The 18,512-nt window shown below is 43.8% G+C and overlaps 1 protein-coding gene across 1 annotated transcript in view; it reads right to left on the bottom strand.

Moving 5' to 3' along the window:
- Positions 1-18,512, bottom strand: part of LOC120486097 (uncharacterized) — a 76,463-nt gene that overhangs the window by 21,822 nt on the left and 36,129 nt on the right. The gene's annotated exons all lie outside the window — the stretch shown is intronic.

Genomic DNA, 18,512 nt, shown 5'->3' with positions numbered 1-18,512 from the left:
GATGCCGGTCGCGATGCGGGAGTTAAGACCGCAGTTTGAGCCAGCGGCTCGAATGGATTTGGCCCTGTGTCTACATACAATTCACCCTCATCCACTTCAGGTGAAGGTGAAGGAGAAAAGTCCTCGACTTCAAATGGCCGCTCTGTTGCAAAGGCAGCTACTTGCGTCACTCCAGTCTCTCTCTATTTTAGAGTCTGACAGCAGCTGTCACTCACGGGTCACGGCTGGTCTCAGGTGCACGCCCCTTGGCTCCGCTGGGGTCTGCCCATTTTTTCAGCATTTTTCAAATATTGCTAGTGGGTGGAGTCAGGCTCTGACCAGGGGTTTAGTTACTCTTTAATAAGTGAATCACCGGTATAAGGGAACAGCTTTAAATCCCCCCTCGTAAATCACTTGAGCTGATAATGTAATTAATGTATCTATTAATAGTTTAACAAACATTAAATAAATGGCAAAACTGAAATTATACTTAAACTTGCTTACATTTGAAAGCACATTGCCGTTATCACTCCGACTCCGCTAACGTCCGACATTTTCTATTTTTTGAACAAGCGATCAGGATTGGGGGTGATTTGAGAGCGTTAGGCTACACGCATCCTTTCCTGTGAATGGGATATTTCCCGAAATAAGGACTCACTCCTTGGTTGAAATTCTGAGGATCCTCCACATTCAAAGTCAGGGTATTTGTAAGACGTTGTGTTCGGAGTAAACTATGGAAATCTCATTTTATCTGGAGTCGTTTCAGAGGCCACAGACTCACGGAGCGATCGGGAATTCACAACTCACTCTTTATTCCCCAGTTGATCTCCTGTAACTCTCTGTCAGACACGATCAACCGTCCACAGCGTTATTAACTAAACACAATTACTTTAAAAAGAGCATCAGACAGAAATAACCGGCATGGTGTGATCGAGACGCACATACAAAAGCAGAGCATTCAACAGGGAGCGCGCAGCTCTTAAAGGGGCCACACCTTATTTCTACTCGTTACTTCTTTCCTTTTTTTTTTTTAGGTCACCACTTTTGAATTTTTGAAAGTCTATAAAACTCGTCAAAACTCCACAAATTACAACAAGCGTATCGATGAGAACACTTGTCTAACAGAACACAGTTTAAACATCAGTCATTCTATGAAACGGGTGCCACTTCCACTTAGCAATTATCCAAATTTTCATAAAAAAAAGATTATTTTTTAAAAGCGTACAACTTTAAAGATACATTAATCCTCCACAAAACATATTTTCCCACCTCAGGCACAAAATCCTTAATATCCTTTTTATGCAGGCAAGGTCACCCCGTCACAGACAATATGCAATATGTGCATTGTCTAACAAGACATATATATTTTTAAATCTAATGTTTTCCTAATAGTAAAATGCTATTGGAAACCATCAATATAAAGTCTGTATTTTTTTCTTAGTTTTTAATCTTGAAATTTGAATTTGACATTTCAATGGCCTCATTGTTTATACTGAAGAAAAAAACCACAAAAATAAATTCACTTAAAAAATACAAATAAAGTTACATTTATTTGATTAGTCCACATAACAAGAACAGCATTCAACATTAATTCACGTAGATGTGAAATTGGCAATGTACTAATGACAAATTATTAAAAATAGTATGTTATTCTTTAAAAATAGTATTTTATCACATATCTTGAATTAATAACTTTAAGCTTTATAAACACATTTTGGGACATTTTGTGCCTTAAACATCTCATCAAACGTTGCGGACCCAAATGGCACCAGTTTGCTAGAATGACTCGCATCAAATTTTTTACATTATTTTCGACATTATTGATACTGCTTTCAATCGTAATGCAACGGACTGGTCTACAGGACATAAATTAACCCTTTAAATAAAAGGGTTATTGTGCTGTTTACACTGAAACAAACACACAATAGAAGAGCGTACACAGATACAGGAAATAGAAATGAACACAAAAGCTGCAGCTGCTGCACCCCCACTTCCTGTATCTCTGGTTTGATTAAGTTTATCCATAAATGTTAATGAATTAATTAATTATCAAACATGTATAACATGTAGTGAAGGCTGCCGTTATTGATGTGTGAATCCGTAATGACAGTCCAGGATAACTCTTCATTGGTTCATGATTCGGTCGTGCCTTCAATAATTATTAGTTCATGTTTAATAAAGTATTAATTCAGGTATTAGTGCATGATTATTCATGTAGCCTTATTGTAAAGTGTTACCCTGTGACACTATGTCCAGTATCAGGAATAATACAGTATGATCTGTGTGTATCAATACACAACTCTGAGATCACAACGTGAATGTGTGCAAGAATAAACTGAGCATGTTCAAATCAACTCTTTCCAGACTAATTCCACTAAATGTGTTTAGAGAAAATACAGATTTCTTTACCTGTGAGAAGTGAAGAGAGAATGATCAGTCCCAGCAGACACAGATCACACTGATCAGACATTTCTGCTTCTGTCCGCTTCTGTCTGTCTTCCTCTTTATTATATATAGTTACAGCTCCTCCTTTAAACATCATCAGCTCCTCCTCTTCATTATATATAGTTACAGCTCCTCCTCTTTAATATATATAGTTACAGCTCCTCCTCTTCATTATATAGTTACAGCTCCTCCTCTTCATTATATAGTTACAGCTCCAACTCTTCATTATATAAAGTTACAGCTCCTCCTCTTCATTATATAGTTACAGCTCCAACTCTTCATTATATACAGTTACAGCTCCTCCTCTTCATTATATAGTTACAGCTCCTCATCTTCATTATATACAGTTAGAGCTCCTCCTCTTCATTATATACAGTTACAGCTCCTCCTCTTCATTATATATAGTTACAGCTCCTCCTCGTCATTATATATAGTTACAGCTCCTCCTCTTCATTATATAGTTACAGCTCCTCCTCATCATTATATATAGTTACAGCTCCTCCTCGTCATTATATATAGTTACAGCTCCTCCTCCAACAGATAAGTTATTTTCTGTGACCATTTCATTTACAATAACCGCCTTAGGTGTGAGCGATCTAATGTTTAGAAGACCTAGCTTTAGAAATTGTTTTTGTTCACCGATATTTAGATTTTCTGGTTTAATTACAATAAGATTTTTGCTAGATCCTATATAATGTTTCTATATAATGTTCCACACTATGCATATTAGGTAAGTTTGGGCCGCAAAGGGTGTGATTTGGACTTTGACTTACTAGTTCTGCGTAAATAGTCTACTGAACCTTTCCTGTCCTTGTCTGTACGCGGGAAGCGGTCCAGACACGATGATCGTTGCTTTAGGTGCTGTGCTGCGTACCGTCTCGATCAGGCTCCTGTAGTCCTTCTTCAGAACCTCCGTCTGCCGCAGCCTGATGTCGTTCGCTCCCGCGTGCAGCACAACAGCTCCGACGCGCTCGTCCCCATTCAGGATCTCGGGAACCTGTGCAGCGACATCAAGAACACGAGCACCAGGAAAGCAGTGAGTGCGCACCTTACCTTTCCCCGAAGTAGTAGCGCGGACGTGACGGACCATGGATGTGCCGATAATCACGGCGTCGTCGCGTTCCGGCTCGCGAAGAGGGGAGAAGCGGTTCCGGGTGGAGATCTCGAAGACCGGGAGGGGCGGAGAGGCAGCTCTGGTCCTAGCTTGTGTCTTCCGCTGTGTGATCCACGGTCCATGTTGCTGTTTCGGTGCCGGAGTGAATGAAGCCCGAGATGATCGCGTCCTCCTGGGCAGAGGAACATACGGAGTAGAGGAAGTCGGAGTCAAAGAGTTAACGTTACTAACCACTGATTTGCGCGTGATGCTTCAAGCGTTGAGCGCCGATCCAACAGCTCGGCTTGCTTCACCAGCAGACCACGGATCTGTTTCTCGACGTATTCCAGCTCCTGCTTCACCGTGAAGAGCTCGAACGTGTCCTCACCTGCACTCAGAGGTAATGTTAGACACGCATCTGATGTGTTCGCCATTATAACAGATGAACAGTAAGTTAGTAGTGATACTACAACCATCACCACTAATTTAGGACTGAAATGCCGGAAATAACCAGGATTCAGTGAAACGGATGTAAAATGAGACGATCAATAGGCCACGCGTGGAATGCTAGCGGGCTAAAGGCTAGTAGCCGGGATTAGGAAGGTTGGATATAAGTAACGATATCAAAGCAATCCAATTGTTTTTTATGAGGAATAGTATCAAGTTCACATGATATAAAAATAGAAAGTGCTTGTTTATAAATAAGTGGTAAAGAAGAAAATCAAGGATTAGTGAAGAAATTCTCCAGAGCTACAAACACAAACATGAGTTGTGTGCTTATAATGTTTAAAATGTATTTAAATTAAATCGAAAAGAAGCAGAGTGGTGTTTTATAATCGTTTTATAATATAATTAGTTTTATTGTTGAGCATTACACGAGGATCCACACTGGAGAGAAGCCGTTCACATGTGATCAATGTGAAAAGAGATTACCATCAGTAGGGATGGGCGGATCGATCCTTAAGTATCGATATTTTTTCGATACTGCTTTTGTATCGAAAGGATCGATTCTCACATACAAGTATCGATACTATCTGTTTTTTGTGTACGTTTTTTTTTTTCATTTTTAAAATGAGTAGTACACCGTATTGTACAAATACACTTAAATTATAACGTCAATGGGAACTATATCTTCTTACGTGAGCGAACTGTATCACCGCGTTCGCTCACGTTACGTCTCCTTCCGCTGTATATCACCGTGCGCGCCGCGGCGCTCAAACACTCACAACAAGTCCAGCACAGGAGCACGCTCAGTCAGTCAGCGCAGACAGTCAGGTTTAAGAAAGGTGATCGTTAGAGTGCATGGCTGCGATGAGTGAAAGAAAAAGAAGTGTAATTTGGAGTTATTTCACTCCAGTAAATACTGATGAAGCCTCGTGTGACATTTGTAAAAAAAACATACGCCACTGTGGTAATACCACAAATTTGACAAAACATCTTAAAGCAAAACACCCTACAGACACGACGAAGTGCAGCTGAAGCGAGCAGAGGAGGTAACACAGACACGACCCCCATCTTCTGGTTCGAGGCAGAGTTCATTAGCAGAATGCTTTCAGAGAGGTCAACGACGTTATCCAGGTATCAAGTGGTTGTTAGATTATTTGAATACAAAAAGTTAAAGGGATAGTTGACTTTGAAATTAATTTGATATGTTTTATCTTACCTCAAGGGCATCCAAGATGTAGGTGTCTTTGTTTCCACGGTATTTTCAATTTTGGCATTTTTCAGTCAAACCGTTGTTGTCTATCAGTCTATCTCTGGAGGCTAAGGCCAAAAAGCATGCACAGAGAAGTCAAAATTAAACATGATTTAATGACTCGTAAATGTAAGTACACATTGATGGCCTAAGACACGAAACGAGAGGTTTGTGTGAGAAAACGAACATAATTTATATAGTTTTTACCTTTTACCAGTACCTTGAGGTTAGCTAAAACATATCAAAAATTAATTTCAAAGTCAACTATCCCTTTAAGTCACTATATTTTATAGCTATAGGCTACTTTGTACAATACATAGGCCTACTGTTTCGGATATGAAGATGTGGAGCAGAATATTAAACTGGATATTTTGCTTTAAATGTTTTTCATTAGCTATATCTATTTCTGTTACTTGATAGGCTATCTGGTGGATATTCTTAATTAAATAATTTATATATTATTTTTATCATTTAAAAAAATTATTAAACAAATGACAGTTTAAGTGTCAAGTAATACAGGAGAGATTTACTGTCATTATAAATTCTTAATGCCTGTAACAGCTTTAAGAATAAAATATATGTATTATATTTTATAGATGACTCGTAGAGAGCATCAGAAATTACAAGAGGCATAGGAGAGATGATTGCAAGGGACCTCCAGCCAATCTCAGTTGTAGAAGACAGAGGATTTATTGCTCTTGTCAAGATTCTTGATCAACGTTACCAAATCCCTTCTCGGAAAAAGATGATGGAGTGCACAATTAACAATATGTATGCTGAATGTAAAGCCAAAGTAATGACAAAATTACAACATGCAAACCATGTCATTCTCACAACAGATATGTGGACCTCAAGGTCCATAGAGGCATATTGAACTGTGACCTGTCATTTTATTGACAACTGGCAAATGCAGGATTTTGTGCTAGAAACCTGCCATTTCAGTGTACAGCGCACAGCTGACAATATTAGTGCAGAGCTAAAAAGAACAGCTGAAGAATGGGGCATAACTCAAAAGGTGCTTGCAGTTGTCACAGACAATGGTGCAAACATGGTTGCAGCAGTGCATAAGGCTGGGTGGAGGCATTACCCATGTTTTGCCCACACATTAAACTTGGTGGTCAAAGATGCAATAAAGGAATCTCCGGAGACCGTTCATCTGCTGGAAAAATGCAGAAGCATTGTATCCTTTTTTCCACCACAGCACAAAAGCCACAGAGAAGCTTAAACAGATACAAAATCAACTGAAAGTGGCAGAACATAAACTGATTATTTCAGTTGAAACCCGGTGGAATTCAGCTTTCTACATGTTGGAGAGGCTACATCCGGTTACCACAGCCCTCTGTTTACTTGGAAAAGAGTGACCTGTGCTTTACAACTGAAGAGCGGTCTGTTATCCACCATTGAGGCCCTGAAACCTTTTGAGGAGGCAACACGTGAAGTATCAGCAGAAACATACACTTCTGTCTCAAAGGTCATTCCCCTAGTATCACTGCTGCTTAAAGCATCTGCTGCCACTGAGCGTCAAGGAAGCTCTTTTGCCACAGAACTGGCACAGCAATGTCAGCGGAGATTCACAGTCTTGGTGCCAGCACCTTTCTTGACATAAGGTTTAAGCACCTGGCATTTCGTGACAAGGATCATGTAGAACAGGGGTGCCCAAACTTTTTCCTACGAAGGGCCAAAAATCAAACTTGATTGTAAAGTAAATTTTGCATCATAAATCAAACGGTATTACATTAAAGTTGCTATGGGTTTATTTATTTTATAATATTTAAAATAAATATAAAACAACTTCAATCTGATTAACTAATGCAGTTTTATTTGTAAAGTTTTGCATTTTAAAGAAATCCCCTCCAGTGTTTCCTCTAGGATTTTTCCAAGCTGTGGTGGCAGGCCCATATCCCCAGGGGGAGGGGGCGTGGCCCACGAGTGATATTCCCTTAGGCCACGCCCCCTTGTCTCCCCTAAAGGCCAATTTATACTTCTGCGTAGGGTGCGCGCGGTAGGTACGCCGTAGCATACGCACAGACGCGTCCCATACCGCGTACCCTTCGCCTGACGCGCACCTCTTCAAAAATGTAACTACACGTCGCGACGACGCAGACCGCAAGATCTGTGATTGGTCGGCTTGGTAGCATCGCATTTCCTCCTACGCATTTCCGCACGTACCTTCTCACTCATTTCCACCACTATCTATGATTTCCACACGTACCATCTCCTCCGACGTCCTCTCTCATTTCTGCCTTTCAGTTTTAGTAATTTCACTAAATTGAACTGTTTTTCCACCTCAATAAGCTCCAACTCCAACATGATCCACTCTCTTTCAGTCGCTATTGCTTGTAGTAACCTAGCCGTGAGGAATCTAAACACAGTGGAACATTAAAACCCTCCGCCGCCAACTAGCGTTTCGGAGCAGTACTGCAGTGCAACCAAGAGCTGAACGCAGAAGTATAAATGCTCACAACGGCGTCGCCTACGTGCGTAGCCAACGCCGTACACTACGGCGTACCCTCGACGCAGAAGTATAAATTGGCCTTAAGTATTATAATATGAAAGGCTCCACAAGCGATCGAGCTTTTTAAAAAAATTATTAGGCTTAAAAAAATATAACAGCTTTTAAATAAAGTGAACTTCAAACAATCCTCACATAAACCCATAAGTGCCATATTTACATGTGCCCTTCCTGTCTTAAAAAGTAGGATACAGAAATTGAATAAACAGTCTGCGCTGCATGAATTATAAATTATATACAGACTTTATTAAAGCTACTAAAGTTCTTTAGTCAAGAGCAGTGAGTAAAAAGAGCAGCAGTTGCCGAGACGCGGATCTCACGCGCGCCTCATTCTCCCACATGCACAACTCTTTTCGTCCATATAAGACTTTTCTTATGTTATTAACATACTCGACAAAACGACATTTTGGCATAATTGTGTGTGTTATTGTTCGTTCAAGCTCGAAAGAGAACTGCATTCTCTGGTACGCGGTCTGCGCATTATTCTGGCGCGCGTCTTTCTGCGAGTCTCATTCAGGACATCCAGGCAGCGCGCTCTCTTTTGACTTCTTGTCGTACAAAATGCAAAACGGCATTTTCACGAATAAGAGCGGGATCATGGAACACTAGTCAAAGGATGACAAAAAAGAAGAGATATCCTACTGTACTGCGTTAATATCCCTAATTTGTTTATTTAATAAAATCGCGGCATTTTGCGTTATATAGCCTACTAAACGCTATTATTACGATTGCTATATGATATGATTAATCGTGCAGCACTAATGCTTAGTGTATTCTATCTATGCAACAGTTTTTTTTAGCCTTTTCTTTTAACATTTTTAAATTTCAGTTACGCAGTGGGCATGAAGAACAATTATAGCACTCGACTCCAGTGCTGGAATCTTACGGACACCTGGGAGAAAGGGATATGATTTAGAAAGGGCAATAAACTCCAACGAGAAAGTCATTTTAGACCTTTATGCTTTATCTACAAATAAAGTAGCCTATTATAATGGGAACATTGATCTTGAAGAGAGTGTCGTCGTGTTACTGTCGCAACCGAACGCGACGTGCAGTTTGAATGCTGAATGGAGAATGACTGAGGAGAGATGACTTAACTTTACGACTTAAATATTCATTTTACCTCACATTATGCTATTGAATGACTTTAGAAGTCTTGCAATATAGTGCGAAAACTCGATTGTGCTTTACAACGTTTTTTATGCCTTTAGTGGGGCTCAACAAAACAACACAATACAGAAGCTGCAGCCGTGCAGGGAGGATTTGTGTGGCGGCCCGCCACAGCGGAACGAATGTAGCGGAAACACTGCTCTCTCCCCGGACGGTATGGCGGGCCAAATCAATCAAATTAATCAATCAAATTTGGCCCGCGGGCCCTAGTTTGGGCATCTCTGATGTAGAAGCTGTAAAAAAGCGACTCCTATCTGAAATGCGGGATGTTCACTTGAGCTACCTCAACATCTACCCTAAGGTCTGTGTCAGTACCTGCAAACTGTGCATCATCCGAGACTCCTCCAATGACCCCATGTACTGCATCATCTACAGCTAAAGGAGGCATATGGGGGGATTTTGACTCGCAGGTTCTATCAGCACAACAACAACAATCAGGAAGCAGCGATTCCATAATTGAAATGCGTCGCTATGCTGAGGAAAAAGTACTTCCCCGAAACCAAGACCCATTAGTTTGGTGGAGAAATCACGAACAAACGTTTCCAACTCTCAGCAAACTAGCAGGAAAATATCTTGGGGTCACTGCATCATCTGTCCCTTCTGAGAGACTTTTTTCCAAAGCAGGGGAGTTGATCAGTCACAGAAGAAACAGACTAAAGGGCAAAAATGTCAACATTCTCTTGTTCCTTAACAAAAACCTATAAATCAGTTCTAAATCATTTAATGGTTTACTCATGCTGGCTGTGTATATATCAGTACATGCACATATGCAACCCGGTCTCACCTCAAGACGTCATATAACTGACGTTTTGGGACGTCTTTTGACCATACGTCAATATTCGCCTTTTTAGGGCCCCCTTAAACGTCGGTAGATGAGGTTATGGGATCCTAACTCTACCCCATACCTAAACTTAACCCTAAACCTAACACGTCACCTTACTGACGTTAAAGGTAAAGCGTCAGTTGTATGACGGCCCGGGATCGCCATCTACCGACGTTTAAGGGGGGCCTAAAAAGGCTGATATTGACGTATGGTCAAAATACGTCCCAAAACGTCAGTTATATGACTTTTTGGGATGAGACTGTGTTAACATATGAAGATTCCAACTTAACAAGTTCAGGTTCAAGTTTGACATTTAACTAATTTGAAGTGTTCTCAGCCTAACAGTCATCCCTGGTTTGGTTTCAAGTGCATTCCAGTCTTTTATCAGGGGGTTATTTTATTTTTTAAGCTGTAGAGTTTATCAGTCATAGAAAAAACAGGCTCAAGAGGAAAATGTTAATGTCAACTTGTTTCATCTCAAAAACCTATAAAGGGAAGAAATGTGGTAAAACAGTGTTCAGTGTTTGTTAATAAACGCAAGCAAAACGTTATCATGTCCATTTTATTTATTATTAATAATGTTGCTATCAAAATACTCTATAAAATCCCGTACATAAAAATATTTCATAAAAGTATCGGTATCGGTATCGGCGATACTTGTCCTGAAAGTACTTGGTATCGGATCGAAAAGAAAATCGTAGCGTAAAAAAGCGTAACGTTATAATGTTAAGTATGTTGCATGATCCATATCAAATATATATAACTTCTTTTTACCTCTTTCTCTTCTTCTTCGTCTTCTTTTCCTTGTTCTACAGTGTGCTCCGCCATAATTAAAACTTTTACTGTCTTAAAACCTTTTTCTGTGTAGTCTAAACACGTCTAAACATGAACTCCGTACAGTTCCGGCATCGGACTGCTATCCGCCCACTTCCGCCTTCAGACTGTCGGGCTGGCGCAGTGGTCCTCAGACTGTTATGACATAATAGTTCTGCGGTGCTGAAACATCAGCATTTTATGTTAAATAAACTGGTGACACTTTACAATACGGGTGCACTAAAATACATTAATTCATGCGTAACTAATGCACAGATAATCATGAGTTAATGTATAACTAATGAAGAACTAAACCATTAATTAATGATTACTGCATCAGCAACTAATAAAGAGTCTATATGATTAATAGATTAAGTACATTAATTGCTATTAATTCAATGTGTCATTGTGTATTAATTCCTTAATAACACATTTTATTAAGTAATCGTGTAAATTAATGTATTAATTACCACAATTAGTCAAAGCTATGCACTTCAATTCTGGTAATTAATGTAGCAAATGCAACATTTAATAATATACATAAAATGTATTTAAGGGGGCCGAAGGCCAATTTAGCTCAAAGGGAAATGATTCATTGATTTGCAATGAATCTATGGAACCGAATCACTGAACCGAGCAAATGACTCGCTTAGAATTCATTTGAACGGGCCGTAATTATAACCTTTGCAAGGATATAAATACCAAATCTATAGTGAAACACTATGTCTTAGCAAGGTAACTTTAGATCGAACAGTACAAGACATTAAATGTGCAAACACAACACAAGGCAATTATCTTTTCAAATATATGGAAGACTTTATTAGCTATTCTAAACCCAAAACTAAGGTCTAAACATAATCACGCACACACATTCATACAGTCGCGAAAGGGAAAGAGTGAGTTGGAAAGAGTGAGAGAAAGTTTTAACTTTCTATATGCACGTAAGACATGACCTGAAAGGACCACCAAGCATTAATTTGAACCTTCGTTTCTTAGAGAGGTTATTCACTTCACATTAAAGCACCAGTTCAGCTAAGAGTCTGGAGTACTTGCTTGTGTCTTTGCGTGGCTTTGGGGATTCCTTTGTTGCGTTGCATCGAAGGCGGTTCCCCGGGTCCTCGTGGCGGGTTGTCTTTAAAGTGCCTGGCTGGAAGTTCCTGAGTTTGCCGGTCACGTGTGACTAGCAGCCGAATGAAAAGTCTTTACGATTTCGAAGCGCGTTGCGGAGAGCCGTTTAAAACGAAGCTTGGCAGCAAACTTAACTTTGAAACGAGACTTTTACGAAAAAGGAAATAAAGGAAAGAAATGAAAGTAAGGCGAGTCGGATGGCTTGACTGAGCTGAATTGTAACCCTGATCTTGATGGGTTATTCGTCTGCTGGTCGAATTTGGTCTAGTCGATGTAGAAGCATGCGAACACGCTCTTTTTTTTTCAGAGATAAGCACGAACAGAACACTCTCTTGCTGGTTTTAGAGAGAGGCACGAACTTAACAGTTACAAACTGGAAAACACGAACAGAAAAATCTAACAGGAACGGAACAAAAATCTAACATGAGGTCCTTTGTTCTTTGTTCAAATCTTTAACTTAGACTTTAGTCCAACCTCCTAGAAACTTCTGGCCAATGAGGTAATGGCATGATTTAAGGAGGTGGATCTACTTCTTGCTTATCATAATTTATGCATGGTCTGTGAGCTGGTCTCCAGCACTTAGCAGAGAGACAAAAGACTATAGTTTAAACCTTATGATTATTGTAATCATAAAACAAAACCGTTTACGCAGATTTCAATCAAGCCATCTTTTGAATTAGGAGAATACGGTTCGTTTAAGAGTAAACGAGGCATTCACACTCCTAATGGTTGTATGACAATTACAAGAGTTAATAGTTAACAACAATTACATGATTATTATGTGATCTAAGCATAATAACACATGAAGTGTAGGAACAACAAGAATTATGACTGGTTATAAGTAGGGTTGGGTATCGAGAATCGAGTATTGATTGGAACCGAGACTAACTTTTCGTTTTTCCCGGAATCGTTCAAAACAAAAGTTAAAATTTCGATTCCTAGTTTCGATATTCACAGTCCGCCGAGCGGAAGAAGAAACCGCTGAACAACACTAACGAAGAAGCGTCTGCCGGAAGTGTTGGCATAACCACGCGAGTCGAACATGAGTAGCTTACGTCGGCGATCCAAAGTGTGGCTTCACAGTATTTTTACAGAAGGAGTATTTCCTTCAGAAAGGCAGTTGGTTAGCAAGGTTAGCTAAACTTTTTTGACCCTGCCTCTTAAAAGAATCGGAATCGAGAATCGTTAGGAACCGGAATCGAAACAAGGAATCGGAATCAGAATCGTTCAAATTCAAACGATACCCAACCCTAGTTATAAGTCCAAGAATTGTTCTGTGGTGAGTTTATATGATTTTATGTGGGAGATCTCCAAACTCAACCGCAAGGTCACTGAGGGTTCAACTCGTAGGGGACGAGGAAAGGTGTTCTGTGGAACATCTCTGTCAGTGGATCAAAGGGGTCTTTGTTGTGAGCCTCTCGTTCCACCATTTTGGAGCCGATTTGTCTTAGTAAAACATTAACATATTGACACGTTTCTTCCTGTGGCATTCTGTTGCTATCTGCAGGACCATAAAAAGTCTTCGGAGGGGGGGGGTTATTGTCCTTTTGGAGCAGACCCTTGGTGCCGTTCCGTGACTCTGTTGAAGCCATGTGAATTAATCCCATGAGAGATTAATTTGATTAAGTTGTGTTTGATTCGCCTCGATTCTCTACATTAAGATATTAATTAACACTATTAGTTAAACAAAAATTGTTATAATGGAATTAATCCACAATTATGTGGAGTGCAAAAAGAAGTAGACTGGAGATGGGAATGCGTTGAGTTAGCTTTACTCTCCACTTCAATAATACAGAACTACACAACAGTCAAATCGACACAACAACGTCACCCCGGAACTACCAACTGCCTCCTCCTCTCTTAAAGGTATATTTCTTAGGTGAATGTCTCGCAGTGTTATTTGTGGGTCACCACACAGGCCCCCCCATAATTCACCCATAAACAAGTCCAAAACAAACGGGCACCCCCAACAGAACATAGGGCGCTATTCACCAGTGCAAAACAGAACAGTCCAGGTCCGAACAGTCTTTAGAAAAGTCAACGCATAGGGGGGCGGACCGGGCGGCCATACCGGCTGCGCTTCACCAAAGAGGGGCCAGGGGCTTGGGGCGGGGCAGGTACCTGGTTCGAGGCCTCCGCAGGGGGGCGCCCCCGCCGTGGGGGCAGGGCCAACTGCAGGGGTTCGCCAATATCCACATGAGCAGGCTTGAGCCGGTCTATAGCCACCCGCTCAGGCCTACCTCCCATATCCACCACAAAGTTCTTAGACCCTCCCGTCAGGACACGGAAGGGCCCATCATAGGGGGGACGCAGTGGAGTACGATGTCCGTCGTGGCGGATGAACACATACTTGGCTGACGGTAAATCCTTGGGCACGTAGGTCTGGGGGAGGCCATGGTGCGACGTTGGAAGAGGAATAAAAGCGTTGGCAATGTCCCGAGACACAGTACGATGGGAGTCAACCGACCACGGGGCCGTTGCATCTGGAAGAAACTCCCCCGGGACGCGCAGAGGCTGGCCGTACACCAACTCTGCCGATGAGGCTTGAAGATCCTCTTTGGGGGCAGAACGAAGGCCAAGCATAACCCATGGGAGGCGGTCAGCCCAGTCGCTACCCGTGAGGCTGGCCCTGAGCGCGGCCTTCATGTCCCGATGGAACCGCTCGCAAAGTCCGTTGCTCTGGGGGTTATAGGCTGTGGTACGGTGGACCTTCACTCCCAGGACCTCGGCGACCGCATTCCAAAGCTCCGACGTAAACTGCGGACCTCGGTCCGAGGAGAGGTCAGACGGCGTACCGAAACGGGCCACCCAAGCCATAATGAACGCCCGTGCCACCTCAGCTGATGTAGTGGAGGCCAGGGGCACCACTTCCGGCCATCTGGTGGTCCTGTCCACCATGGTGAGGAGGTAGGAGTAACCACGGGAGGGGGGAAGTGGGCCCACCAGGTCCACATTCACATGATCAAAACGCCTCTCCGGCACTTTGAAGGTTGCCAAAGGGGCCTTGGTATGACGAGTCACCTTTGCGCGCTGGCACGCCACACAGGAAGCAGCCCACGCCTTGACGTCCCTCCGCAGGCCTGGCCAGACGAACTTGGCCCCCACCAGCTTGGTCGAGGCCTTCACCCCTGGGTGGGAAAGACCGTGTATAGTGTCAAACACCTTACGTCTCCAGCCAACAGGTACCATGGGGCGCGGTTGTCCAGTGGAGACGTCGCAGAGAAGTGTAGAGTTGGCAGTGTCAAACACCACATCCTCCATGAGCAGCGCTGTGGGAGCCGTCCTGTAGGCTTGCACCTCAGAGTCCGCGGTTTGATCCTCAGCCATAGCTGCGTAGTCAAGGCCCAAGTGGACGGAACCAATGATCGCCCGGGAGAGACAGTCGGCCACAAAGTTTTCCTTACCGGCCACATGCTGAATGTCGGTGGTATATTCAGATATGGCAGAGAGCTGACGCTGCTGGCGACCAGACCATGGCTCTGAAGACTTGGCCATAGCAAACGTCAGCGGCTTGTGGTCAACGAAAGCCGTGAACCGCCGGCCCTCCAACAGGAAACGAAAATGACGGGTGGCGAGGAAAAGACCCAGGAGCTCCCTGTCGAAGGCGCTGTATTTCCTCTCGTTGTCCCGGAGCTTCCTGCTGAAAAAGGCCAGCGGCTGCCAGGCTCCGCCCACCCACTGCTCACACACTGCCCCAACGGCGTAGTCCGAGGCGTCCGTAGTCAGAGCCACTGGGGCGGTAGGAGATGGGTGCGCTAGCAGAGCAGCATTGGCCAGCGCCGTTTTGGCAGCATCAAAAGCACAAACCATCTCTGGGGACCAATCCAACACTTCCGCCGCCCGCCCACCACGCAAGGCATCGTACAATGGTCGCATGAGCTGAGCCGCATGGGGGAGGAAACGGTTGTAGAAGTTGACCATACCCAGAAACTCCTGCAGGGACTTTACCGTGTGTGGGCGAGAGAAATTGGCGACGGCATCCACCTTGGCCGGGAGGGGGACGGCCCCTTGCGGTGTGACGTGATGGCCGAGGAAAGTGATGGATGACCGGCCAAACTCACACTTGGCCGGGTTGATGATGAGACCATGTTCACTGAGCCTGCCAAACAGCTGCCGGAGATGCGTCAGGTGGTCGTCTGCGGACGCGCTGGCCACGAGAATGTCATCCAAATAGACAAATAGAAACGGCATGTCTCTCAGCACAGAGTCCATAAGGCGCTGAAACGTTTGCGCTGCCCCTTTAAGGCCGAAAGGCATCCGTAAGAATTCAAAAAGGCCAAAGGGTGTGATGACCGCTGTCTTGGGGACATCCTGCGGGTGGACCGGCACCTGATGGTAACCGCGCACCAGGTCCACCTTTGAGAATATGGTGGTGCCGGCTAGGTGGGCGGAAAAGTCCTGTATGTGCGGCACCGGGTACCGGTCGGGGGTTGTAGCGTTGTTCAGGCGACGGAAATCACCACAGGGACGCCAACTGCCATCGGACTTTGTCACCATGTGCAGGGGGGAAGCCCACGGGCTGTTGGAGCGGCGCACGATGCCGAGGTGCTCCATAGTGGCAAACTCCTCCCTGGCGATCGCGAGCTTGGCAGAGTCGAGGCGCCGAGCTCGTGCGTAGACTGGTGGGCCCACCGTGGTGATGTAGTGCTCCACGCCGTGTTTAGCCACCGCCGATGAAAACGTGGGTGTGGTGATGTCAGGGAACTCAGCGAGAAGACGTTGGTACAGGTCCCCTGTGGCTAATGTGTTTGACAGACAAAGTGCCCCCGTCCCCCCAGTGTACAGGGGTATGAAGCAAAAGAGAGGGCGTCGATCAGGCGGTGGTTTGTAACGTCCACCAACAGCCTGTAAGCACAGAGGAAATCCGCCCCCAGGAGCGACGTAGACACGGCAGCCATGACGAAATCCCAGCCGAAACGCCGCCCGCCGAAACACACTTCCACATACCTTGTGCCATATGTACGAATGGGTGTGCCGTTGGCGGCATCCATTGGGGGGCCATGCCCGCCAGCCATTGTGTCCACCAGCTTCGCCGGCAAGATGCTACGCTGAGCCCCCGAATCGACCAGCAACCGCCGGCCGGACAATGTGTCAGTGATGAATAACAGCTTGCAGTCCCGGCCAGCGCCCATAGCTGCTAATGAGCGCCGGCCCTGGCTTTTCCCTGGGCTCCAAAACTGCAAGGTTGGCGACACTGTTTGGCCTTGGCCCCAAACCTTGAATGGTAATAGCACCACCCGTTTTCACGCTGCCGGCGGGCCGTCACCGCAGCCGCGGTGTCTGGGTCGTCCGCTGCGGGTGGAAACGGAACAGCCGCGTGCGGGGGGGGAAGCAGTGCGTGGACAAACTGTTGCCGGTTGGCGAGAAAAATCCTGTCTGCCTCCACAGCAAGCGCTCGGTAGTCTCTGGAGGAAGGGAGGGCGGAGCTGGCCAGTGCGGTGCGCACAGGTGCTGGAAGTTGCCGCAGGAATATGTGGGCGAAAAGGAACGCGGGATCCGCCGCGCCCAGCACCGCTAGCATCCTCTCCATTAACTCAGACGGCTTACTGTCACCAAGGCCGTTCAGGGACAGCAGGCGATCTGCTTTTTCTAGCTCCGACAGTTCAAAGAGGTTTAACAGAAACGTTTTGAGCGCGTCGTATTTGCCGTCAGCTGGCGGAGCCTCTAATAACGCCATAGCCCTGGCTGTTGTCGATGCATCTAAGGCCGCTACCACATGGAAATACTTTGTAACGTCCTGTGTTATTCCTCTCAGCTGGAACTGTGCCTCGATGTGTTGAAACCACGGCCGTGGATTGTGCTGCCAAAAGTCCGGTAACTTGATGGTGGCCGCGTATATAGCGCCGACATTAGCCGCGCCGCTAACAGCATCTGGCGCCGCAGCAGCAGCGTTTTCGCCACCGTCGTTGTGTGACATAATTCTGCCGTATCCAACTCGCGTCGGGGTCACCAATGTGGAGTGCAAAAAGAAGTAGACTGGAGATGGGAATGCGTTGAGTTAGCTTTACTCTCCACTTCAATAATACAGAACTACACAACAGTCAAATCGACACAACAACGTCACCCCGGAACTACCAACTGCCTCCTCCTCTCTTAAAGGTATATTTCTTAGGTGAATGTCTCGCAGTGTTATTTGTGGGTCACCACAATTACATATTTAATTAATAACATTTCATGTATGAACTAATACATTAACCTTTCAGACTCTTAATTAGTTCCTAATGTGGTAATCATTAATGAATAGCTTAAATAATCATTAGTTACACATTAATTCAGTATTATCTGTGCATTAGTTAAGCATGAATTAATGCCCCCGTATTGTAAAGTGTTACCAATAAACTTTATAAAAGACCCAGATTTCTAACTTTCATTACTGGGGATGCCATGGATAATTTTACAAGGTTTAATGTAAGACTTTTGCCCATTTTTTTGTGTGGAAAATACAGGTTAAAATATGTAATAAGTCACTTTAACCACTAGATGGCTATAGAGATCCTAGGCCTATATACTATTTGAATTACTGAAAGATATAGTTTCTAAAGTTGGATTCATATCTAAATATTATAAAATCACAATTATAACAAAAATAAAATACTTTTTGTCAAAGTTTAGCATTGGTTTTTGTACTGAAGAAACCACAGTTTTTCAATAATGTTACATTATGATTAGAATCAAACCTGAACAACATGTTACAAAGAGAAATGTTGGAGTCTTAAGATGTGATCATTTATTTCAGCTGAACAGCAGTAACAAATTAGCAGATAAAGCAGTAAAGATTAAATATTTGAAAAAAAAAAAGAAAAAAAAAGTAAATGGGCCTTGTTCCCACTGTGCAGGCTGGTGGTGGTGGTGT

Source organism: Pimephales promelas, chromosome 3, assembly GCF_988280905.1.
Source record: "Pimephales promelas chromosome 3, fPimPro1.hap1.1, whole genome shotgun sequence".
NCBI lineage: Eukaryota > Metazoa > Chordata > Actinopteri > Cypriniformes > Leuciscidae > Pimephales > Pimephales promelas.
This window is presented reverse-complemented; position numbering and strand designations above follow the sequence as displayed.